The sequence below is a fragment of the Nerophis lumbriciformis genome, linkage group LG12, assembly GCF_033978685.3.
Source record: "Nerophis lumbriciformis linkage group LG12, RoL_Nlum_v2.1, whole genome shotgun sequence".
Taxonomy (NCBI): Eukaryota; Metazoa; Chordata; class Actinopteri; order Syngnathiformes; family Syngnathidae; genus Nerophis; species Nerophis lumbriciformis.
The window spans coordinates 7,281,981-7,304,545 of record NC_084559.2 but is presented as its reverse complement, the minus strand read 5'-3'; the positions used below and the strand labels follow the sequence as shown (position 1 = coordinate 7,304,545).

Here is a 22,565-nt window from a genome sequence, read left to right as displayed (position 1 = left end):
CACTATGGACTGGACTCTTACTATTATGTTGGATCCACTATGGACTGTACTCTCACAATATTATGTCAGACCCACTCGACATCCATTGCTTTCGGTCTCCCCTAGAGGGGGGGGTTACCCACATATGCGGTCCTCTCCAAGGTTTCTCATAGTCATTCACATCGACGTCCCACTGGGGTGAGTTTTTCCTTGCCCTTATGTGGGCTTTGTACCGAGGATGTCGTTGTGGCTTGTGCAGCCCTTTGAGACACTTGTGATTTAGGGCTATATAAATAAACATTGATTGATTGATTGAGATTGAAATGCAAATGAAACCCTCCCCTCATGCTGGTGTCCATCAAACTCGAAAGTTGGAATTCGGAGCTGGGAATGACGTCACAGCCCAGTTATGAGTGTTCCAGTTATGGGGTCAGAATCAAGATGGCCACATCCACTCATTTTCATTTTCAAGAGGGAACTCTCCTGAAGGAATCAACAAAGTACTATCTATCTATCTATCTATCTATCTATCTATCTATCTATCTATCCATCTATCTATCTATCTATCTATCTATCTATCTATCTATCTATCTATCCATCTATCTATCTATCTATCTATCTATCTATCTATCTATCTATCTATCTATCTATCTATCTATCTATCTATCTATCTATCTATCTATCTATCTATCTACCTGTGCACTTAAGATGTGACTTTAAGGTTTTACTACTTACGTATAAAATACTACACGGTCTAGCTCCGTCCTATCTTGTCGATTGTATTGTACCATATGTCCCGGCAAGAAATCTGCCTTCAAAGAACTCCGGCTTATTAGTGATTCCCAGAGCCCAAAAAAAGTCTGCGGGCTATAGAGCGTTTTCTATTGGGGCTCCAGTACTATGGAATGCCCTCCCGGTAACAATTAGAGATGCTACCTCAGTAGAAGCATTTAAGTCCCATCTTAAAACTCATTTGTATACTCTAGCCTTTAAATAGACCCCCTTTTAGACCAGTTGATCTGCCGTTTCTTTTCTTTTCTCCTCTGCTCCCCTGTTCCTTGTGGGGGGGCACAGGTCCGGTGGCCATGGATGAAGTGCTGGCTGTCCAGAGTCGGGACCCGGGGTGGACCGCTCGCCTGTGCATCGGCTGGGAACATCTCTGCGCTGCTGACCCGTCTCCGCTCGGGATGGTGTCCTGCTGGCCCCACTGTGGACTGGACTCTTACTATTATGTTGGATCCACTATGGACTGGACTCTTACTATTATGTTGGATCCACTATGGACTGGACTCTTACTATTATGTTAGATCCACTATGGACTGGACTCTCACAATATTATGTCAGACCCACTCGACATCCATTGCTTTCGGTCTCCCCTAGAGGGGGGGGTTACCCACATATGCGGTCCTCTCCAAGGTTTCTCATAGTCATTCATATCGACGTCCCACTGGGGTGAGTTTTTCCTTGCCCTTATGTGGGCTTTGTACCGAGGATGTCGTTGTGGCTTGTGCAGCCCTTTGAGACACTTGTGATTTAGGGCTATATAAATAAACATTGATTGATTGATCTATCTATCTATCTATCTATCTATCTATCTATCTATCTATCTATCTATCTATCTATCTATCTAGCTATCTATCTATCTATCTATCTATCTATCCATCTAAAGCTTTACTTGTGCTTTCCTAATCTGATATTAACAATTTATTGAAAAGTTTTCACTCTTTCTGCACCCTTCAAAGCTGGTGGATGAACATGAAACATATTGCTGGAGCGTATACAACACATGACACAAATGTCATTTATTCCAAATTAAATTTTACGGTGGCAATATCATTTATAAATATCCAACTATACATTATATATGGACTTCAGAGCATTTAATGGATCGCAACTGGACTGTCTTGGAAGACGTTTGGCCTCTCATCCAAGTAGACTTCATCAGTTCATGCTCATAGACTTAGACTGCTCAGACCTAGTCTAGAGACTTCATCAGTTCATGCTCATAGACTTAGACTGCTCAGACCTAGTCCAGAGGCTGGTGCCAAAACCCAAAATATTTATACTGAAATACTAGGAGGGAGTTCCTGGGCAAGGATGGTTTCTCCCTCTCGTAGTGAGAAAAATAACTGTTGAGATGCAAACAAGCTATTCAATTCTAAGTTCATGATTATTTGCCCCAAAAAATGAAGTTTCTCGGTTCGAACATGAAATATCTTGTCTTTGCAGTCTATTCAATTGAATATAAGTTGAAAAGGATTTTCCAAAGACATGCACCTGGGGATAAGTTGATTGGCAACACTAAATGGTCCCTAGTGTGTGAATGTTGTCTGTCTATCTGTGTTGGCCCTGCGATGAGGTGGCGACTTGTCCAGGGTGTACCCCGCCTTCCGCCCGATTGTAGCTGAGATAGGCTCCAGCACCCCCCGCGACCCCAAAGGGAATAAGCGGTAGAAAATGGATGGATGGATGGATGAAAAGGATTTGTTGTATTCTCTTTTTATTTAACATTTACACAACGTGACAACTTCACTGCTTTTGTGTTTTGTAAGACAAAAGAAGAGAGTCCAGTTGAATGTCCTGAGATGACAAAGACCTGGATGAATGACAACATCCATACACTTTATGATGAATGACAACATCCATACACTTTATGATGAATGACAACATCCATAGACTTTATGATGAATGACAACATCCACAGACTTGATTACATATGGCTGATTTAGGGCTGCACAAATGGTCAGCATTAGCATTGCTAATAATGGATATCACAGAAGGGTGATGAGGACTCCGAGTAGGAAATCCAACCTCAGGGGGACGTTTCAGTAAAACTAGAAACTTGGAAGTTCCGACTTCAACTGGAACTCAACATCTGTTCTTAACCATTTTTGTAGTTTTGGAAATAAGCTGCCCGATAGGTGCTGCAAATGATGCTTAATTAGAATGATATTTGACTTTTGGGCAACAAAAATGGCTCCAGCTCTGGATTTGAGCATCCAAGCAAAAAAGGAAGTTCAGAACAAATGTTTAAAATGAAGGCATGTGCATGGTTGGTGTTACTATTCATGGATTGTGTTGGTGCACGTCATCTTCCACATCAACACCACAACTCCGCATGAGTGAGTCTTTGACGTGAGGGTATGGAATGACATCATCGGGGGAAACAGCCAATGCTGACGACGCGGCCAATGTCAAGTTGACCAAGTTTTTGCAGAACTTATAGTTGGAGGCCCAGTTCAACTTCGAGGAATTGTCCAGAATGTGACAAGGTAGGTGTGCTTAGTGGCCGTGATGAAAGCCTTGATAAACACACCCTCCAGGTACAACAATTATACTCCCACTTTCAAACCTTGCTTTACCACGGTCAGGCTTGGAACCAATTAGCCGTGATAAATGAGGGACGACTGTATTGGGGTTCAGCAGCATCTGGTGTGAGCACTATTTGGCCCACGCAGTCATTTGCATGGATCATGTTGCCTGGAGGATGTTGGTCCAATCCTCAATGGCTGGATATTGGCAGGAAGTGGAACATGCTGTCATTTATGGTGCTTCACAACGTCTCAAACATGCTCAATGTGTGACTTGTCTGGTGAGCAGGCTGGCCTGGCAAGTTCAGATGTCTTTTCATCTTTGCATGGTGGGGCCATGCATTATCATGCATTATCATGCATTATCATGCATTATCATCAGCATTATCATGCTGCAACATGAGTTGATGGTCTTGGATTAAATGGCAGACAAATGGCCCTCGATATCTCATCACAATATCTCTGGGCACTTCAAATACCATCAATAAAATCCACGTGTGTTTCATTTCCATAACTGCCCATACCATAAGAAAGGTTGGCAACCCACAGCTTTTTAGTGCCGCCCTAGTGGCTCCCTGGAGCATTTTTAAAAAAGGATTGAAAATGGTAAAAGATGGGGGAAATATAATAGTTTTGTTTTAGTATGTTTTTTTGTTTGAGGACAAACATGACACAATTGTTAGAAGTACCACTGTTGAATATGTTTGTGTGTCTGCTGCTCAACATCCTTTTGTCCTACTCATTTCACCGCTTCTTGAACTCACCATAGTGTGAACTGTGACACAACAGTTTGTTTACATGTAAAATCTTCCACTCCTTCTTTGTCTCATTTTGTCCACCAAACGTTTTACACTGTGCGTGAATGCACAAAGGTGAGCTTTGTTGATGTTATTGACTTGTTGGAGTACTAATCAGACAAATTTGGTCAGTGCATGACTGCAAGCTAATCAATGCTAACATGCTATTTAGGCTAGCTGTGTGTACATATTGCATCATTATGCCTCATTTGTAGCTATATTTGAGCTCATTTAATATCTTTTACTTTTATCCTCTGTGTATATAATTTATATTTGCATGTCTCATGACACATTATCTGTATGTAATATTGGCTGCATTTATCATAGTTGTTTGTGTGCCATGTTGTTCCAGACCACAGCAAACGTTACCCAGCTTGCAAAGATTCTAATAAATCCATTAGAAGAAGACAGCCTGACGTTTCCTTTAACTTGGACACACACATCTATACCTTTAACTTGGACACACACATCTATACCTTTAACTTGGACACACACATCTATACCTTTAACTTGGACACACACACATCTATACCTTTAACTTGGACACACACATCTATACCTTTAACTTGGACACACACATCTATACCTTTAACTTGGACACACACATCTATACCTTTAACTTGGACACACACATCTATACCTTTAACTTGGACACACACATCTATACCTTTAACTTGGACACACACATCTATACCTTTAACTTGGACACACACATCTATACCTTTAACTTGGACACACACATCTATACCTTTAACTTGGACACACACATCTATACCTTTAACTTGGACACACACATCTATACCTTTAACTTGGACACACACATCTATACCTTTAACTTGGACACACACATCTATACCTTTAACTTGGACACACACATCTATACCTTTAACTTGGACACACACATCTATACCTTTAACTTGGACACACACATCTATACCTTTAACTTGGACACACACATCTATACCTTTAACTTGGACACACACATCTATACCTTTAACTTGGACACACACATCTATACCTTTAACTTGGACACACACATCTATACCTTTAACTTGGACACACACATCTATACCTTTAACTTGGACACACACACATCTATACCTTTAACTTGGACACACACATCTATACCTTTAACTTGGACACACACATCTATACCTTTAACTTGGACACACACACCTATACCTTTAACTTGGACACACACATCTATATCTTTAACTTGAACACACACATCTATACCTTTAACTTGGACACACACATCTATACCTTTAACTTGGACACACACATCTATACCTTTAACTTGGACACACACATCTATACCTTTAACTTGGACACACACATCTATACCTTTGGCCATTCTGAGCCAGTCATTTCCAGGAGTTATCTCATCCTGTGAGAAGTTTTACTAATGGTTTCTAATGTTGTAAAAATGTGTAGAATAAATATTAAATTTCAACATTTTTGTCAGTGAAAATTTGCTTCAGCCTGCGACACATAGTCATTTTGATAGTAGGCTAATACAACTAATATAGACACTTACATCATGTGTTGTTTTCATTATAAGACTTACAGTATATAAGACTTTTAAAGTCATTTTGATAGTAGGCTAATATAGCTAATATAGACACTTACGTCATGTGTTGCCTTCATTATAACACTTATATAAGGCTTTTAATTTTTTGCGGCTTCAGACAGATGTTTTTTTTGTATTTTTGGTCCAATGTGGCTCTTTCAACGTCTTGGGTTGCCGACCCCTGCCTTGACCCCGCCCCCACAATGGCCCCCACAATCCACGATGCTGACATCAGCAAAGTGCTCACCCACATGATGCCATACATGCTGTCTGCCATCTGCCCTCAACAGTGAAGACCGGGATTCATCCATGACACCTCTCCAAAGTGGCAGACGCCGTCCAATGCGAGCATTTGCCCACTAAAGTGGGTTATGGCGACAAACTGCGGTCAGGTCGGAATGAAAGATGAGGATGAAAAGCTTCCCTGAGATGCTTTCAGACCGTTTGTGCAGAAATGATTTAGTGATGAAAAGTGATTGTTGTCACGGTGATTAGTCTCAGATCTTCCTGGAGGTAAGATGCTGGATGTGGAGGTTCCAGGATTGTGTGCTTACACGTACTTTGAGGTTAGATGTGCTGCCAAATCCTCTCAAACACCTTTGGAGACAGCTTATGGTAGAGGAATGAAGGTTTGATTCCCACTCCAGTCCACATGCCAAGTGTACAGTCCACATGCCAAGTGTACAGTCCACATGTCAAGTGTACAGTCCACATGCCAAGTGTACAGTCCACATGCCAAGTGTACAGTCCACATGCCAAGTGTACAGTCCACATGTCAAGTGTACAGTCCACATGCCAAGTGTACAGTCCACATGCCAAGTGTACAGTCCACATGCCAAGTGTACAGTCCACATGTCAAGTGTACAGTCCACATGTCAAGTGTACAGTCCACATGCCAAGTGTACAGTCCACATGTCAAGTGTACAGTCCACATGCCAAGTGTACAGTCCACATGCCAAGTGTACAGTCCACATGTCAAGTGTACAGTCCACATGTCAAGTGTACAGTCCACATGCCAAGTGTACAGTCCACATGCCAAGTGTACAGTCCACATGTCAAGTGTACAGTCCACATGCCAAGTGTACAGTCCACATGCCAAGTGTACAGTCCACATGCCAAGTGTACAGTCCACATGTCAAGTGTACAGTCCACATGTCAAGTGTACAGTCCACATGCCAAGTGTACAGTCCACATGCCAAGTGTACAGTCCACATGTCAAGTGTACAGTCCACATGTCAAGTGTACAGTCCACATGCCAAGTGTACAGTCCACATGCCAAGAGTACAGTCCACATGCCAAGTGTACAGTCCACATGCCAAGTGTACAGTCCACATGTCAAGTGTACAGTCCACATGTCAAGTGTACAGTCCACATGCCAAGTGTACAGTCCACATGTCAAGTGTACAGTCCACATGCCAAGTGTAGGCTCCATCCACATTGTGGCTTTCTGCTGTGTGATAAAACTGCATATTTTGTACGGCCTTTTCGAGTGGCTCTGTAACATTAAAGGACCAATAGCATCCAGATCACCAACATTTCCCTTGATGCTCCGGAAAATAAATCTGACATCCATTTTCTACCGCTTGTCCCTTTCATTTCCAGTAATATCAATTAGTTTTGAGTAACGGTTACATAAGTAACTGTCTTTGGAACATCGCCGGACTTGATATGCCGCTCCTCCTTGGTGTGACATCATCTACACGACCGGAACCAATTTCCCCGCACAGACATTGTGGATAAAGGCATGTCAAACTTTTATTTTGATCATTTAATTCTATGTTTTTGTCACCCTGGTCCAGGATTACTTTAAAACTGATATGGTCAACGTTATGAGCAAAAAACAAATATCAAACAATGGTTGTTTCCAGACTTTCATGCTCTTCCATCCCCTCGTCCAGAGACACCATAGCCTGGGTTTTCTCATTTCCTCAAGCATCTTCAGGAAAGCATCAGTAGAAGAGGACGCAAAATAGAATACTCGCAGCGTGCCTTCTTTTTTCCTGGTTTTTGAGCGCCAGGTCTGCTGTTCTTTCTCTGCTTTTGCGCGAGTTCTGACTTAGTCTTTATCCCCTGAAGGGTGTTCCAGTTTTTGGGGATCACATTTGGCTTGAGTGTTTGAGATGATATCCATCAAACACTTCTTCCTCAAGGTCAGAATGATTCATTCCAACGCTGCAAATTAGACTCCTCTTGCTTTCTTCCTCTTATTTTGCCCAAGTCAATTTGACTGAAGAGGTCCATACGGTCTTCATATTTGTTGGCTTCGTGGCGACGGTCGTGTTCTCAGGACAGGCAGGAGGCAAGGTGCAGGTAAGAATGCTATTTGAATTCTTGGACTCAGCAAAAAGACAAAAGAAAGCGTGCTGCAGGGTGTGCACACAAGAAGGCATATAGAGATAAACTGGAAGGTCTCAGTTTAACATCATCACAGCAAATTGTTTTTGAATGACAAATATTGATCTCCTGTGAATGATCGCCACTCGCTCTGATCTGCCATCTGACTGTTGATTAGTCAGCTGCCTTCATGTTGGCAGTGCCAGAGAGCCAATCAATGAGCTTGTCTAAATGGACAGGCTTCAGTCTGAGCTGCTGTTTTCCGCCTGGCACAAGTGTTTGACTTGTTTCCATTCAATAGTGTCACATTATTGTTGGACATTAAAAAGTGCAGGGGACTAAAACTGAACTGTCTTTTAAATAAGTGCAGGGGACATGTCCACCCTGTTCCTTCCTTAATATATAGACACAATTCTAAAAAACAAAAGTGCAGTTCTCCTTTAAGCGGAAGGAAGATGGATGGCATTGTAACTAACATCCATCAACTTTGGCCAATTCCTCACTTAGATATTAAAAGTCAATGATTGCTATTTTAAATATTAGCAGTGCAAACGTGCTTGCATCAAAGTGCACTGCAACATCATCCAGGCAACACAACTTTGCACTTGCTGCTGCTTTTCCAAAGGAAAATGCACAATTGTAAATGCATTGGACTGAACTTGAAGCAAGTACAATTCACTGAAAGAGGAAATGACATTCTGTGGCTCAATTGTTGTCTCTGAGTACCAATCATCATGGTGTGGAATCCAGGCTGGGTTGTGTGGACGCACAACACAATCATCATGGTGTGGAATCCAGGGTGGATTGTGTGGACGCACAACACAATTGAGTGGAGGACAAACTGGGCTGTCTTGTTGTAGTCTTTTCACCAGGCAAGTGAAAGTGATCCTTGACACGGTGGATTAAATCCTCCGGGCTTTAGATAACCTCGGCCAAGAAGAAATGTCAAAATGCTGCAGGTAGACACGCCCGATGACAAGCAGTCCTCATCACTGGTCCAGGTCACATGACACAGCTCACTGAGGTCACATGACACATCTCACTGAGGTCACATGACACATCTCACTGAGGTCACATGACACATCTCACTGAGGTCACATGACACATCTCACTGAGGTCACATGACACATCTCACTGAGGTCACATGACACATCTCACTGAGGTCACATGACACATCTCACTGAGGTCACATGACACATCTCACTGAGGTCACATGACACATCTCACTGAGGTCACATGACACATCTCACTGAGGTCACATGACACAGCTCACTGAGGTCACATGACACATCTCACTGAGGTCACATGACACATCTCACTGAGGTCACATGACACATCTCACTGAGGTCACATGACACATCTCACTGAGGTCACATGACACATCTCACTGAGGTCACATGACACATCTCACTGAGGTCACATGACACATCTCACTGAGGTCACATGACACATCTCACTGAGGTCACATGACACATCTCACTGAGGTCACATGACACATCTCACTGAGGTCACATGACACAGCTCACTGAGGTCACATGACACATCTCACTGAGGTCACATGACACATCTCACTGAGGTCACATGACACAGCTCACTGAGGTCACATGACACATCTCACTGAGGTCACATGACACAGCTCACTGAAGTCACATGACACAGCTCACTGAGGTCACATGACACATCTCACTGAGGTCACATGACACATCTCACTGAGGTCACATGATACAGCTCACTAAGGTCACATGACACAGCTCACTGAGGTCACATGACACATCTCACTGAGGTCACATGACACATCTCACTGAGGTCACATGACACATCTCACTGAGGTCACATGACACATCTCACTGAGGTCACATGACACATCTCACTGAGGTCACATGACACATCTCACTGAGGTCACATGACACATCTCACTGAGGTCACATGACACATCTCACTGAGGTCACATGACACAGCTCACTGAGGTCACATGACACATCTCACTGAGGTCACATGACACATCTCACTGAGGTCACATGACACAGCTCACTGAGGTCACATGACACATCTCACTGAGGTCACATGACACAGCTCACTGAAGTCACATGACACAGCTCACTGAGGTCACATGACACAGCTCACTGAGGTCACATGACACATCTCACTGAGGTCACATGACACATCTCACTGAGGTCACATGACACAGCTCACTGAGGTCACATGACACATCTCACTGAAGTCACATGACACATCTCACTGAGGTCACATGACACATCTCACTGAGGTCACATGACACAGCTCACTGAGGTCACATGACACATCTCACTGAGGTCACATGACACAGCTCACTGAAGTCACATGACACAGCTCACTGAGGTCACATGACACATCTCACTGAGGTCACATGATACAGCTCACTAAGGTCACATGACACAGCTCACTGAGGTCACATGACACAGCTCACTGAGGTCACATGACACATCTCACTGAGGTCACATGACACATCTCACTGAGGTCACATGACACATCTCACTGAGGTCACATGACACATCTCACTGAGGTCACATGACACATCTCACTGAGGTCACATGACACAGCTCACTGAGGTCACATGACACATCTCACTGAGGTCACATGACACATCTCACTGAGGTCACATGACACATCTCACTGAGGTCACATGACACAGCTCACTGAGGTCACATGACACATCTCACTGAGGTCACATGACACAGCTCACTGAAGTCACATGACACAGCTCACTGAGGTCACATGACACAGCTCACTGAGGTCACATGACACATCTCACTGAGGTCACATGATACAGCTCACTAAGGTCACATGACACAGCTCACTGAGGTCACATGACACAGCTCACTGAGGTCACATGACACATCTCACTGAGGTCACATGACACATCTCACTGAGGTCACATGACACATCTCACTGAGGTCACATGACACATCTCACTGAGGTCACATGACACAGCTCACTGAGGTCACATGACACAGCTCACTGAGGTCACATGACACAGCTCACTGAGGTCACATGACACAGCTCACTGAGGTCACATGACACATGTCACTGAGGTCACATGACACAGCTCACTGAGGTCACATGACACATCTCACTGAGGTCACATGACACATCTCACTGAGGTCACATGACACATCTCACTGAGGTCACATGACACATCTCACTGAGGTCACATGACACAGCTCACTGAAGTCACATGACACAGCTCACTGAGGTCACATGACACAGCTCACTGAGGTCACATGACACATCTCACTGAGGTCACATGACACAGCTCACTGAGGTCACATGACACATCTCACTGAGGTCACATGACACAGCTCACTGAGGTCACATGACACATCTCACTGAGGTCACATGACACATCTCACTGAGGTCACATGACACATCTCACTGAGGTCACATGACACATCTCACTGAGGTCACATGACACAGCTCACTGAGGTCACATGACACATCTCACTGAGGTCACATGACACAGCTCACTGAGGTCACATGACACATCTCACTGAGGTCACATGACACAGCTCACTGAGGTCACATGACACATCTCACTGAGGTCACATGACACATCTCACTGAGGTCACATGACACAGCTCACTGAGGTCACATGACACAGCTCACTGAGGTCACATGACACAGCTCACTGAGGTCACATGACACATCTCACTGAGGTCACATGACACAGCTCACTGAGGTCACATGACACAGCTCACTGAGGTCACATGACACATCTCACTGAGGTCACATGACACATCTCACTGAGGTCACATGACACAGCTCACTGAGGTCACATGACACAGCTCACTGAGGTCACATGACACAGCTCACTGAGGTCACATGACACATCTCACTGAGGTCACATGACACATCTCACTGAGGTCACATGACACAGCTCACTGAGGTCACATGACACAGCTCACTGAGGTCACATGACACATCTCACTGAGGTCACATGACACAGCTCACTGCTTCAATGTGACTTCTGCAAGCACAACGCTGCTGAAAAAAGACTTCAATGTGCTCTTGGAAAGAAATTGTCATTTACGCTGCACTTTCTTTTTGTCCTTTTTGAAACAAAATACAATAAAACTGAACTTGTGGTCTTATGTTTGTTTGTATAAGAGGGGGTCAGCAACCCGCGGCTCTAGAGACACATGTGGCTCTTTAGCGGCGCCCTGGTGGCTCCTTGGAGCTTTTTCAAAAATGTATGGAAATGGGGAAAAAATGGGGTGAGAAATATGTTTTTTGTTGTAATATAGTTTCTGTAGGAGGACACAAACCTTCCTAATTGTTAGAAGTACCACAGTTGAATATGTTTGTGTGTATGCTTCACTGATGACATTATTTGGCCAGCACCCTTTTGTCCTACTAATTTCGGCGCTTCTTGAACTCACCGTTGGACTGTGACGCAACAGTTTGTTTACATGTACAATCTTCCACTCCTTTGTCTCATTTTGTCCACCAAACGTTTTATACTGTGTGTGAATGCACAAAGGTGAGCTTTGTTGATGTTATTGACTTGTTGGAGTGCTAATCAGACATATTTGGTCAGTGCATGACCCCCAGTTAATCGATGCTAACATGCTATTTAGGCTAGCTGTATGAACATATTGCATCATTATGCCTCTTTTGTAGCTATATTTGAGCTCATTTAATTTCCTTTACTTATGTGTATTTAGTTTATTTTTCCATGTTTCATGACACATTATCTGTATGTAATATTGGCTGCATTTCAGATAGATGTTTGTGTGCCATGTTGTTCCAGACCACAGCAAACATTACCCAGCTTGCAAAGATTGTAAGTTTCCTGTAACTTGGACACACACATCTATATCTTTGGTCATTCTGAGACAGTCATTTCTAGGACTTATCTCACTTTCTGAGAAGTTTGGAGTGGATCTAGTTAATAGTGTGAGAGTCCAGTCCATAGTGGATCTAACATAATAGTGAGAGTCCAGTCCATAGTGGATCTAACATAATAGTGTGAGAGTCCAGTCCATAGTGGATCTAACATAATAGTGTGAGAGTCCAGTCCATAGTGGATTTAACATAATAGTGTGAGAGTCCAGTCCATAGTGGATTTAACATAATAGTGTGAGAGTCCAGTCCATAGTGGATCTAACATAATTGTGTGAGAGTCCAGTCCATAGTGGATCTAACATAATAGTGTGAGAGTCCAGTCCATAGTGGATCTAACATAATAGTGTGAGAGTCCAGTCCATAGTGGATCTAACATAATAGTGAGAGTCCAGTCCATAGTGGATCTAACATAATAGTGTGAGAGTCCAGTCCATAGTGGATTTAACATAATAGTGTGAGAGTCCAGTCCATAGTGGATCTAACATAATAGTGTGAGAGTCCAGTCCATAGTGGATCTAACATAATAGTAAGAGTCCAGTCCATAGTGGATCTAACATAATAGTAAGAGTCCAGTCCATAGTGGATCTAACATAATAGTGTGAGAGTCCAGTCCATAGTGGATTTAACATAATAGTGTGAGAGTCCAGTCCATAGTGGATCTAACATAATAGTGTGAGAGTCCAGTCCATAGTGGATCTAACATAATAGTGTGAGAGTCCAGTCCATAGTGGATTTAACATAATAGTGTGAGAGTCCAGTCCATAGTGGATCTAACATAATTGTGTGAGAGTCCAGTCCATAGTGGATCTAACATAATAGTGTGAGAGTCCAGTCTGTAGTGGATCTAACATAATAGTGTGAGAGTCCAGTCCGTAGTGGATCTAACATAATAGTGAGAGTCCAGTCCATAGTGGATTTAACATAATAGTGTGAGAGTCCAGTCCATAGTGGATCTAATATAATAGTGTGAGAGTCCAGTCCATAGTGGTTCTAACATAATAGTGTGAGAGTCCAGTCCGTAGTGGATCTAATATAATAGTGTGAGAGTCCAGTCCATAGTGGTTCTAACATAATTGTGTGAGAGTCCAGTCCATAGTGGATCTAACATAATAGTGTGAGAGTCCAGTCTGTAGTGGATCTAACATAATAGTGTGAGAGTCCAGTCCGTAGTGGATCTAACATAATAGTGAGAGTCCAGTCCATAGTGGATTTAACATAATAGTGTGAGAGTCCAGTCCATAGTGGATCTAATATAATAGTGTGAGAGTCCAGTCCATAGTGGTTCTAACATAATAGTGTGAGAGTCCAGTCCGTAGTGGATCTAACATAATAGTGAGAGTCCAGTCCATAGTGGATTTAACATAATAGTGTGAGAGTCCAGTCCATAGTGGATCTAATATAATAGTGTGAGAGTCCAGTCCATAGTGGTTCTAACATAATAGTGTGAGAGTCCAGTCCATAGTGGATCTAATATAATAGTGTGAGAGTCCAGTCCATAGTGGTTCTAACATAATAGTGTGAGAGTCCAGTCCATAGTGGATCTAACATAATAGTGAGAGTCCAGTCCATAGTGGATCTAACATAATAGTGTGAGAGTCCAGTCCATAGTGGATCTAACATAATAGTGTGAGAGTCCAGTCCATAGTGGATTTAACATAATAGTGTGAGAGTCCAGTCCATAGTGGATCTAACATAATTGTGTGAGAGTCCAGTCCATAGTGGATCTAACATAATAGTGTGAGAGTCCAGTCTGTAGTGGATCTAACATAATAGTGTGAGAGTCCAGTCCGTAGTGGATCTAACATAATAGTGAGAGTCCAGTCCATAGTGGATTTAACATAATAGTGTGAGAGTCCAGTCCATAGTGGATCTAATATAATAGTGTGAGAGTCCAGTCCATAGTGGTTCTAACATAATAGTGTGAGAGTCCAGTCCGTAGTGGATCTAACATAATATTGTGAGAGTCCAGTCCATAGTGGTTCTAACATAATAGTGTGAGAGTCCAGTCCGTAGTGGATCTAACATAATAGTGTGAGAGTCCAGTCCGTAGTGGATCTAACATAATAGTGAGAGTCCAGTCCGTAGTGGATCTAACATAATAGTGTGAGAGTCCAGTCCATAGTGGATCTAACATAATAGTGAGAGTCCAGTCCATAGTGGATCTAACATAATAGTGTGAGAGTCCAGTCCATAGTGGATCTAACATAATAGTGTGAGAGTCCAGTCCATAGTGGATCTAACATAATAGTGTGAGAGTCCAGTCCATAGTGGATTTAACATAATAGTGTGAGAGTCCAGTCCATAGTGGATCTAACATAATTGTGTGAGAGTCCAGTCCATAGTGGATCTAACATAATAGTGTGAGAGTCCAGTCTGTAGTGGATCTAACATAATAGTGTGAGAGTCCAGTCCGTAGTGGATCTAACATAATAGTGAGAGTCCAGTCCATAGTGGATCTAATATAATAGTGTGAGAGTCCAGTCCATAGTGGATCTAATATAATAGTGTGAGAGTCCAGTCCATAGTGGATCTAACATAATAGTGTGAGAGTCCAGTCCGTAGTGGATCTAACATAATAGTGTGAGAGTCCAGTCCGTAGTGGATCTAACATAATAGTGTGAGAGTCCAGTCCATAGTGGATCTAATATAATAGTGTGAGAGTCCAGTCCATAGTGGATCTAATATAATAGTGTGAGAGTCCAGTCCATAGTGGATTTAACATAATAGTGTGAGAGTCCAGTCCATAGTGGATCTAATATAATAGTGTGAGAGTCCAGTCCATAGTGGATCTAACATAATAGTGTGAGAGTCCAGTCCATAGTGGATCTAATATAATAGTGTGAGAGTCCAGTCCATAGTGGATTTAACATAATAGTGTGAGAGTCCAGTCCATAGTGGATCTAATATAATAGTGTGAGAGTCCAGTCCATAGTGGATCTAACATAATAGTGTGAGAGTCCAGTCCGTAGTGGATCTAACATAATAGTGTGAGAGTCCAGTCCGTAGTGGATCTAACATAATAGTGAGAGTCCAGTCCATAGTGGATCTAACATAATAGTGTGAGAGTCCAGTCCATAGTGGATCTAACATATTAGTGAGAGTCCAATCCGTAGTGGATCTAACATAATAGTGTGAGAGTCCAGTCCATAGTGGATCTAACATAATAGTGTGAGAGTCCAGTCCATAGTGGATCTAACATAATAGTGAGAGTCCAGTCCATAGTGGATTTAACATAATAGTGTGAGAGTCCAGTCCATAGTGGATCTAACATAATAGTGAGAGTCCAGTCCATAGTGGATCTAACATAATAGTGTGAGAGTCCAGTCCATAGTGGATCTAACATAATAGTGAGAGTCCAGTCCATAGTGGATCTAACATAATAGTGTGAGAGTCCAGTCCATAGTGGGACCAGCAGGGGATCATCTTGAGTGGAGACAAGTCAGCAGTGCAGAGACATCATCAACTGATGCACAGATGAGTGGTCTACCCGGGTCCTGACTTTGGACAGCTAGCGCAACATCTGTGGTCACCTACATTTGAATGACAATAAAAAGGAAGTCTAAGTCTAAGTCTAAGTCTCTAATAACCTCTCCACGTTGGAGAGGGGGGCAGAGCAGAAAAGAGATGAACCAAAACCAAAAGTCTTATATAAGTCATCAGTTTAGTTGTTTGTCTTGCAGGATGTCATCAGTTTAGTTGTTTGTCTTGCAGGATGTCATCAGTTTAGTTGTTTGTCTTGCAGGATGTCATCAGTTTAGTTGTTTGTCTTGCAGGATGTCATCAGTTTAGTTGTTTGTCTTGCAGGATGTCACCAGTTTAGTTGTTTGTCTTGCAGGATGTCATCAGTTTAGTTGTTTGTCTTGCAGGATGTCATCAGTTTAGTTGTTTGTCTTGCAGGATGTCATCAGTTTAGTTGTTTGTCTTGCAGGATGTCATCAGTTTGGTTGTTTGTCTTGCAGGAAGTCATCAGGCACAATGCATGCATGGATGCATGTGATGAACAAACAATATGCTAATGATGGCCCCTTCTTCTTTGCACCAGATGTCAGCATCTCATTAAAGAACAAACACAGTCAAGCTCAATAGTGACACTTAATTTCTCCATTCTGTTCTTCCTTAATGTTTCCAAATCACTATCTACTCGGAAATACACTTTTTCTTATGGCCCATTAAGTCTGGTAAGGAATAAAATGAAGCTAAAAAGCCCACAGTGCTGAGGATATGTATTGTTATGCCATTAAGAGAAGTGCATGTTTGTTAGGAGAGAAAAGACTTGACTGAGCTGATTGAAGGCAGCCTTCAATGTGGCGTACATCACACCTCATTTCATTCACACAAATAGTCTGCACGTGCATCCTGCTTTTCAAACATATTCCCACCACATCAGACTGTGATGGACCCAATTGGTTTACCACTCCATTTCTCATTCGTGTTTGAAGCAGACATTGTTGCAGGGAATAAGAAGGTGTGTAAATGTTCCTTACATTTGTTTGATATAGACATTGTTGCAGGGAGTAAGAAGGTGTGTAAACATTCCTTACATTTGTTTGATATAGACATTGTTGCAGGGAGTAAGAAGGTGTGTAAACATTCCTTACATTTGTTTGATATAGACATTGTTGCAGGGAGTAAGAAGGTGTGTAAACATTCCTTACATTTGTTTGATATAGACATTGTTGCAGGGAGTAAGAAGGTGTGTAAACATTCCTTACATTTGTTTGATGCAGACATTGTTGCAGGGAGTAAGAAGGTGTGTAAACATTCCTTACATTTGTTTGATATAGACATTGTTGCAGGGAGTAAGAAGGTGTGTAAACATTCCTTACATTTGTTTGATATAGACATTGTTGCAGGGAGTAAGAAGGTGTGTAAACATTCCTTACATTTGTTTGATATAGACATTGTTGCAGGGAGTAAGAAGGTGTGTAAACATTCCTTACATTTGTTTGATATAGACATTGTTGCAGGGAGTAAGAAGGTGTGTAAACATTCCTTACATTTGTTTGATGCAGACATTGTTGCAGGGAGTAAGAAGGTGTGTAAACATTCCTCACATTCCCAGTGCAAGAGGTGTAAAGTCCATTTAGAGTAGCTCCTAATCAAGAGAATCAGCGAGCAAACAAACACCCACTCTCCTCTCCTCAGTCTCATCATACAAGACTTCCTTGTATGCTTGAGAAAAAAGCCGTTACCACGGTTACTGTAAGTGTCGGTGTTTGTGAAACCGAGTCTCGTGGGAATTGCAGCATGAGCATGGTGTTAATGAATCATTCCATGTCAAGAGTTGAACCCGATATTCCCTTTTGATATTCCACCAGGGGCCTCCCCCAAGAGAGCAGCTGTCCAAGCAGAGTCCATTACTGCTACACTCAACGCCTTCTTCATGTCTTGTGTAATACTTTGCTTTTGGACCAAGCCTCGGTGTGTGGGCCGCCGTGTGAAAACAATGTCTTCTTCTTTCTTCCTCTATCAAAGTCTTCTTCTTTCTTCCTCTATCAAGCCACCTTCTTATTGTCATTTGGAATTCATTCAAACCTGATCATTTGTTTACAGGAATCAATATCCTGTAGATCAGCACACACCAGGTAACACCTGCTGTAATCCTGCTGCCAACACCAGGTAACACCTGCTGTAATCACGCTGCGAACACCAGGTAACACCTGCTGTAATCACGCTGCCAACACCAGGTAACACCTGCTGTAATCACGCTGCCAACACCAGGTAACACCTGCTGTAACTACGCTGCCAACACCAGGTAACACCTGCTGTAATCCTGCTGCCAACACCAGATAACACCTGCTGTAATCCTGCTGCCAACACCAGGTAACACCTGCTGTAATCACGCTGCCAACACCAGGTAACACCTGCTGTAATCACGCTGCCAACACCAGGTAACACCTGCTGTAATCCTGCTGCCAACACCAGGTAACACCTGCTGTAATCCTGCTGCCAACACCAGGTAACACCTGCTGTAATCACGCTGCCAACACCAGGTAACACCTGCTGTAATCACGCTGCCAACACCAGGTAACACCTGCTGTAATCCTGCTGCCAACACCAGGTAACACCTGCTGTAATCACGCTGCCAACACCAGGTAACACCTGCTGTAACTACGCTGCCAACACCAGGTAACACCTGCTGTAATCCTGCTGCCAACACCAGGTAACACCTGCTGTAATCCTGCTGCCAACACCAGGTAACACCTGCTGTAATCACGCTGCCAACACCAGGTAACACCTGCTGTAATCACGCTGCCAACACCAGGTAACACCTGCTGTAATCCTGCTGCCAACACCAGGTAACACCTGCTGTAATCCTGCTGCCAACACCAGGTAACACCTGCTGTAATCACGCTGCCAACACCAGGTAACACCTGCTGTAATCACGCTGCCAACACCAGGTAACACCTGCTGTAATCACGCTGCCAACACCAGGTAACACCTGCTGTAATCACGCTGCCAACACCAGGTAACACCTGCTGTAATCACGCTGCCAACACCAGGTAACACCTGCTGTAATCACGCTGCCAACACCAGGTAACACCTGCTGTAACTACGCTGCCAACACCAGGTAACACCTGCTGTAATCCTGCTGCCAACACCAGATAACACCTGCTGTAATCCTGCTGCCAACACCAGGTAACACCTGCTGTAATCACGCTGCCAACACCAGGTAACACCTGCTGTAATCACGCTGCCAACACCAGGTAACACCTGCTGTAATCCTGCTGCCAACACCAGGTAACACCTGCTGTAATCCTGCTGCCAACACCAGGTAACACCTGCTGTAATCACGCTGCCAACACCAGGTAACACCTGCTGTAATCACGCTGCCAACACCAGGTAACACCTGCTGTAATCACGCTGCCAACACCAGGTAACACCTGCTGTAATCCTGCTGCCAACACCAGGTAACACCTGCTGTAATCACGCTGCCAACACCAGGTAACACCTGCTGTAATCACACTGCCAACACCAGGTAACACCTGCTGTAATCCTGCTGCCAACACCAGGTAACACCTGCTGTAATCACGCTGCGAACACCAGGTAACACCTGCTGTAATCACGCTGCGAACACCAGGTAACACCTGCTGTAACTACGCTGCCAACACCAGGTAACACCTGCTGTAATCCTGCTGCCAACACCAGGTAACACCTGCTGTAATCCTGCTGCCAACACCAGGTAACACCTGCTGTAATCACGCTGCCAACACCAAGTAACACCTGCTGTAATCCTGCTGCCAACACCAGGTAACACCTGCTGTAATCCTGCTGCCAACACCAGGTAACACCTGCTGTAATCACGCTGCCAACACCAGGTAACACCTGCTGTAATCACGCTGCCAACACCAGGTAACACCTGCTGTAATCACGCTGCCAACACCAGGTAACACCTGCTGTAATCACGCTGCCAACACCAGGTAACACCTGCTGTAATCACGCTGCCAACACCAGGTAACACCTGCTGTAATCACGCTGCCAACACCAGGTAACACCTGCTGTAATCACGCTGCCAACACCAGCTAACACCTGCTGTAATCCTGCTGCCAACACCAGCTAACACCTGCTGTAATCACGCTGCCAACACCAGCTAACACCTGCTGTAATCACGCTGCCAACACCAGGTAACACCTGCTGTAATCCTGCTGCCAACACCAGGTAACACCTGCTGTAATCACGCTGCCAACACCAGGTAACACCTGCTGTAATCATGCTGCCAACACCAGGTAACACCTGCTGTAATCACGCTGCCAACACCAGGTAACACCTGCTGTAATCACGCTGCCAACACCAGCTAACACCTGCTGTAATCCTGCTGCCAACACCAGGTAACACCTGCTGTAATCACGCTGCCAACACCAGGTAACACCTGCTGTAATCACGCTGCCAACACCAGGTAACACCTGCTGTAATCACGCTGCCAACACCAGCTAACACCTGCTGTAATCACGCTGCCAACACCAGCTAACACCTGCTGTAATCACGCTGCCAACACCAGGTAACACCTGCTGTAATCCTGCTGCCAACACCAGGTAACACCTGCTGTAATCACGCTGCCAACACCAGGTAACACCTGCTGTAATCCTGCTGCCAACACCAGGTAACACCTGCTGTAATCACGCTGCCAACACCAGGTAACACCTGCTGTAATCATGCTGCCAACACCAGGTAACACCTGCTGTAATCACGCTGCCAACACCAGGTAACACCTGCTGTAATCACGCTGCCAACACCAGCTAACACCTGCTGTAATCCTGCTGCCAACACCAGGTAACACCTGCTGTAATCACGCTGCCAACACCAGGTAACACCTGCTGTAATCACGCTGCCAACACCAGGTAACACCTGCTGTAATCACGCTGCCAACACCAGCTAACACCTGCTGTAATCACGCTGCCAACACCAGCTAACACCTGCTGTAATCACGCTGCTAACACCAGGTAACACCTGCTGTAATCCTGCTGCCAACACCAGGTAACACCTGCTGTAATCACGCTGCCAACACCAGGTAACACCTGCTGTAATCACGCTGCCAACACCAGGTAACACCTGCTGTAATCACGCTGCCAACACCAGGTAACACCTGCTGTAATCCTGCTGCCAACACCAGGTAACACCTGCTGTAATCACGCTGCCAACACCAGGTAACACCTGCTGTAATCCTGCTGCCAACACCAGGTAACACCTGCTGTAATCACGCTGCCAACACCAGGTAACACCTGCTGTAATCACGCTGCCAACACCAGCTAACACCTGCTGTAATCACGCTGCCAACACCAGGTAACACCTGCTGTAATCCTGCTGCCAACACCAGGTAACACCTGCTGTAATCACGCTGCCAACACCAGGTAACACCTGCTGTAATCATGCTGCCAACACCAGGTAACACCTGCTGTAATCACGCTGCCAACACCAGGTAACACCTGCTGTAATCACGCTGCCAACACCAGCTAACACCTGCTGTAATCCTGCTGCCAACACCAGGTAACACCTGCTGTAATCACGCTGCCAACACCAGGTAACACCTGCTGTAATCACGCTGCCAACACCAGGTAACACCTGCTGTAATCACGCTGCCAACACCAGCTAACACCTGCTGTAATCACGCTGCCAACACCAGCTAACACCTGCTGTAATCACGCTGCCAACACCAGGTAACACCTGCTGTAATCCTGCTGCCAACACCAGGTAACACCTGCTGTAATCACGCTGCCAACACCAGGTAACACCTGCTGTAATCACGCTGCCAACACCAGGTAACACCTGCTGTAATCACGCTGCCAACACCAGGTAACACCTGCTGTAATCCTGCTGCCAACACCAGGTAACACCTGCTGTAATCACGCTGCCAACACCAGGTAACACCTGCTGTAATCCTGCTGCCAACACCAGGTAACACCTGCTGTAATCATGCTGCCAACACCAGGTAACACCTGCTGTAATCACGCTGCCAACACCAGGTAACACCTGCTGTAATCACGCTGCCAACACCAGGTAACACCTGCTGTAATCACGCTGCCAACACCAGGTAACACCTGCTGTAATCATGCTGCCAACACCAGGTAACACCTGCTGTAATCACGCTGCCAACACCAGGTAACACCTGCTGTAATCACGCTGCCAACACAAACATGTCAGCATCACATGATGGAACAGAGATTCTTGCAGACTAAAAAGCATGATTTGCCAGCC

At 44.3% G+C, this 22,565-nt stretch overlaps 1 long non-coding RNA gene across 1 annotated transcript; it reads left to right on the top strand.

The window, feature by feature from the left end:
- The first annotated feature begins 2,986 nt into the window (after positions 1-2,986).
- On the top strand, positions 2,987-18,488 carry LOC140679220 (uncharacterized). The gene is made up of 3 exons (XR_012050732.1): positions 2,987-3,251; positions 18,191-18,293; positions 18,426-18,488. It is a non-coding gene; the product is annotated as an uncharacterized lncRNA (long non-coding RNA).
- The last annotated feature ends 4,077 nt before the right edge of the window (positions 18,489-22,565 follow it).